The sequence below is a fragment of the Diadema setosum genome, chromosome 3 (genome assembly GCF_964275005.1).
Source record: "Diadema setosum chromosome 3, eeDiaSeto1, whole genome shotgun sequence".
Lineage (NCBI taxonomy): Eukaryota > Metazoa > Echinodermata > Echinoidea > Diadematoida > Diadematidae > Diadema > Diadema setosum.
In genome coordinates, this window is record NC_092687.1 from 48,159,302 (window position 1) to 48,165,301 (window position 6,000).

Consider the following 6,000-nt stretch of genomic DNA (forward strand, 5'->3'; position numbering starts at 1 on the left):
GAAATATTTTGTTTTGGTTTGTTTGTTGTTGCTGTTGCTGATCTGTTTATATATATATATATATATATATATATATATATATATATATATATATACATATACATATATATATATATATACATATATATATATATATATATATATATATATATATATATACATATATATATATATATACATATATATATATATATATATATATATATATATATATATATATATATATACATACATATATATATATATTTTTTTTTTTGGGGGGGTGCTGTAATTTGCTGAAAGACCGATATATGAATTATGGATGTGAACGATCCTGAAGTCTCTTTTTGATGAGATTATTATAAGGCATCAAACAGTATCGAAATGATTTGAAAGAAATCCCAGTATCAAAAACAACGTATCCTTTCATTTTATATCCCTCCGAATCTTCCCCACAAGTTTTACATGTAGTATCATATTGTTTATCATAAATCATCAATCTGCAAACTCAAAATACCAATAAGAAGGAAATAATTATGACATGTGAGACCTCTGAATGTAGCCCCCTACCCGGAAGGACAAGCGGAAAACACGAACACTCCGGTGACACTTTGTGTAGGCATCAAAGGGCGTATTTACTCGGCGGCGTAATCACATAGGCCTGCAAGGAAGTGGCAATATTAAAAAGTGAATAAGAAAGAATAACTGAAGATTTCATAGTGGATGATGAAATATAATTATGTTGCTACTGTATAGTACATTAGTATTTTCATGTGTAGGCAACCTATAACACAAGCACAAGATGCTTTCAAGGCTGCCTGGCTCTCATTGTAAACGCCACTATTGCTATGTTTTTTTGTGTATGTGTGTGTCTGTGTGTGTTCTATTTTGCCGAATAAATGGCCTAAATTGGCCTCAAACTAATCAATCTAAATAAAAACTTTCATCTTATGTCTCAGTCGAGAATGACGGAATCCTCATAATGTACACATTAGATGAAAATTTATTTCTGAATAAATCAAAAGGTGAATTGAGGCACTGCTTCCCAATACTGGTTTGTTTGGCATTAGTAAAAACCTACACTAGTTACTGGATATTCATTACCACGCCTTATACCGCTGTAGACAATCTCACTTTCCGTTTTTCTTGTTTTCACTGCCTGGCAATTTAACGGGTTTTGTTGACATTTTGCAGGGGCGGATCCAGGAATTCCGTAAAGAGGGGGCGCGTTTACAAAATTAAAGGGGGGCGCACGCACCCCTCCCCCATTTTTTTCTTTTTATTTCTTTTGTTTTAACAAAAAAACATCCTACATGTCCTCAACGTGTGTGATATCACTATACTTCCTCTACATGTCGTGATACTTTATGAATAGCAGACGCAAGTTATGCGCTTTGAATTTCACAATCAGTCATTATAGCATTATTCGTTTTATACTCATGTTGCTTTGCTACGTTAGTTAATGAATAAAAAGAAACAACATGAAACACTGCCGCAGCCCCCATGATGAAAGCGTTTATAAAAAAATTAATGAAAAAAAAAAAACAACTCTCAATTTGTCATTGATTCCTTCTGTACCAATGACAATGTGCACGAATTTCTCGCACAAACCATAATGGGCAGATAACTATAGTGCTGATATGTGTGTGTGTGTGTGTGTGTGTGTGTGTGTGTGTGTGTGTGTGTTATAAAGTTGAAAGTTTGAAATGTTGAAAATTTTGAAAAGTTTATTAAATTTTACTCAACAACCCATTTATATTCTGGGTATCGGGTCCAAAAACATAGCATATAAGAGTGAAAAAAAAAAACGATTAATGAAAAGAAAACGAAACAATGTACAGAAATATACGATATACACACGATATATGGTGAACAGATAAGAAAGGGAAATATGACGAGAGAGATAAAGGATGAATAGATAAATGAATAGATGAATAAATAAGTGATATTTCACCTCTCAAACAGCCTTTTATCATGGATAATCTTTGAGTCATGGTGGTATAATCCTACAGTTATCTGATTATGTATTTATTTATTTATTTTTGTATTTATTTATGTTTTTATTTATTTATTTATTTATTTATTTATTTATTTATTTATTTATCTATTTTCAACATAAACATGATTAAAAACGGTTAGCTAAAAGCTGTTTTACACTGAAGTCTTACGTGGACAATGCAGTTTCCCTCACAGGGGATTACTGTAAAAAAGACAACATCAAAAGACCAAGATTAAAACGTTTTCCAACAAAAGGACTGCCGGACTGAGATAGATTTCAAAAATCGCCGAATTTTTAGAGTATAATTCATTATGCTGCCCATTATTCACATCAATCAATACCAATATCAAAAAATGGGTGATGCAATGTACAGGACTCAAACACACAGTCTTCAGCAACCCCATTGATGCAGCATCAGGAACTGAAGCAAACACACAGCACACTCAATTATACACACACACGCACATTTACACTATTTCTTTTTTAATTCTTTATTCGAATTTTGTTCCAGTTCATATCACGAAATTCACGTTCACAGAAACAAAAACAAAACATACAAAGGCAAACAAAATCAGTGTGTGCAACTTTTTGTTCGCTTTGTGATGCACGGTCACATATGCTTGTACATTATGTATGAATATAATGTATATATATATATATATATATATATATATATATATATATGAAGGGCTTGTTTGCAAAAACCGATAAGTCCATTTTTTGAAGATTTTGAAGTACGAACTCCGTCACAAAGTACAAAATAATACCTTTTAAGTGATATATTGGTCACTACATAAAAAGGTATGTTTTTAAAGTTATGGTCAAAAGAAGCAAAAAATATCTTATTATTCTCTTCATTTTTCTTGACCTTTAATCGCAAATATCACCATTTGGCAAATATGGACTTATCGGTTTTTGCAAACAAACTCTTCATATATATATATATCTATATATCTATATATATATATATATATATATATATATATATATATATATATATATATATATGTATATTTATATATATATAAATATATATACAGTAAATCAACGGTTGAATGGTATAGACCTGTATAGGATATTAAGTGACCGAGTGTTAAGGTACTAGGCCTACTAAGTCGTCGTAAAGAAAATACTTTACAAACTAAACTTTTACACAGCTGTTTTACATGATTGTCACGTGGCTCTGTGTAATTCATACTCTTCAGAAACTGATCATAAATACGCTTTCTTAGACTTACGGATTGCATCAGTGACAATGTTTCTTTGTTTCCGATATTCATTCAAAGAAATAACACATATAGCCTTATACGTTTAAGGTTATTCACTTCTACATCATACTAATAATTTCTGTTGTTATCCATGAATTGTGTTTATTCTTAATTCGAACATATCAAATTAGTGCACGTTTATCACAAATGTTTAAAAAATGCATTATAGATCCAATTTTGCCAAATATCATCACAGATAATTTCAGATGAAAGACCTTCAGAACATCACAACTACTTAACATTGATCAAATTATCATAATTGAATTCACTGTAATCTCTGAAACAGGCCAGTTTATGACCTGAATTTCTAGCTGTAACAGCTGGCAAACGTTAAAATCATGTAATGGTCACTTAAAGAGATCTGTGCAACATCAGTTATAACATGGTTCTCTGGTATTGTATAGTAAGTATAAGGTCAATACAAGTAGAAGAGGAGGCGGTAACCCGTGTTGCCTTGTGGACAAGGCATTCTAATACATGGATTTGTGAGATATTTCCACCACTATAATCAACAACAAAATCACCCAAAATTACAAGCTCCTTGTTATCCATTAATAGTTTATCAAACATATTGGTTGGTACATATTTAAAAAGAAATCATTACCACTGTTAGGGGGACGATTATACAACTTACCAATAAATTCATTTTTCTTACATTTTAGTTCAATTAATACTGATTCAATATCATATTCCACAATAAATTCACTTCCATCGGTTGTACTTGAAGAGATTCTTACGTATATACAAACACCTCCTATTTTACATACACGATCCTTTCTTTTAATATTATAACAGCTCTCTATGAGATCCTCATGATCTCCCATTTGTTCATGAAGCCACGTTTCAGAAATACATAAAATATCAAAATTAAGTGCTATCAAAATATATTGAATTTCATCTATTTGGGACAGAAGGCTATACACATTGATAGGTGCTACTTTCGAACCGGTAACAGTTTCCAGATGGGTACCCTAATCAAATGATTTGTTTCAATCTCACGACTTATATTGCGGAGCGAGTTAACATTGAGGTGACGTATTTTCAGCCCACATAAGTCTACATTTGGAATGTACCGTCTAGTTATCGGGCTTTAGCAGTCTCTTGGCGGTTTCAAGATTATCCATCTAATCGCGAGGGAGTACAGTACCCTTCCTTTCGGTCTCCGACGGAATTTCTGGTGATGATGAGGCCAATTCGGCCACGACTCATCGGTGAATAAAACGCTTGTTTCCGCGAATGTGCACTAGGTACATGATGTATAGTTTCCTGCAGCGAGAGCACGAATGCCAAAGCCATCTAGACGTACGCCATCTACCGACAGGTGTGAGCGAGGGTCGATGTTGCTGTTGTCGATGAATGACCAGCCGTGCTTATTGGCTAGAAGTTTGAGACCTCTGTTTACATCTTCCACTTTGCTGAACTCCTTTGTTGTTTCATTTGCGCGATGTATGATCGATGACAGTGTGATAGCAGAAGCACTTGTCTCCTCGACTATTTGGTCAGCCAGAGATGCTAATTTGGCAATCACCTCGTTGTCATCTTCACAGGGTAAATATTTTGTCCCCAGATGGAGGAGTATTTCATCAGGCTGATGTTGATTGGCCGCTGCAAATGTCGCCTCAAACGCATCCTTTATCCGTGCACCGGGGAGGGATTGGCTTGCAACTCGTCGTTGCTTTGGTAATCTCGAAGGTACTATCTTTTTTGTCATTGAGTCACCAATGATCAGAAGAGAGGCTCCTTCTGAAGTCACAGATTGGGGTGTGATTAGCGAGGCATGTTGTACTTTGTGTTTGTCACGGTAATCTCTCAGTTGTTCGTCAACGCTAGGATATTGGGCGGATGTTTGATGCTCCCCCTTTGAAGTGGCAAAACCATTGATTTTCTCGGTTTAATACAGAACAGTCACTTTCATTGTTCTGTGGAGTAAGTGCATTGACGACCACCTGCAGATCATTCAATTCTTTCGAGAGGTGTTTGACTTTTGGTGATAAATTCTGGAGACACAATGAAGAATCCACGGTGCTATATAAATGGTTATTGTCATGGGCGTTGGGACTGTCAGACATGGCAATAGGGCTACCAGGTGTGGCGTTGTTGCTGATCCGATTTGGGGAGAATGACCGGTCGCCCTGAATGGATGTATCTAACAGCGTATTGTCGAAAAAAATTCCACTGGAAGTGACCCTGCTGAAATGGTGGCGGTCATTTTGGATGGCTAACTGCTATAATGTCTAGATGAAGAGTTTGTTTGCAAAAACCGATAAGTCCATATTTGCCAAATTGAGATATTTTCGATTAAAGGTCAAGTATTGAAAGAGAATAATGAGAAAATTTTGGCTTCTTTTGACCATAACTTCAAAAATATACCTCTGTATGTAGTGACCAATATATCAATTAAAAGGTATTATTTTGTACTTTATGACAGAGATCGTACTTCAAAATCTTCAAAAATGGACTTATCGGTTTTTGCAAACAAACCCTTCAGATATTTCCCCATTTATATTTGCATAATTATATCAATTTCACTTCTCCAGTTAGATACTTTATCTGCTCCTCTTCCAGTGTTTCATCCCAAATGTCATGTTTCAGGAGATGGTGTTTCACAGTGTATCGATGCAATCATTGGTAATATGTTTCGGGAGCTTACAACGGAAGTCTTCAGTTCATGGTTTTCCAGAGAAAGTGTATGAACTGTTAGTTTACAAAGAATGTTTGCGTTGTGATTTTGCCATGGTATTTCGCAGTGGGATA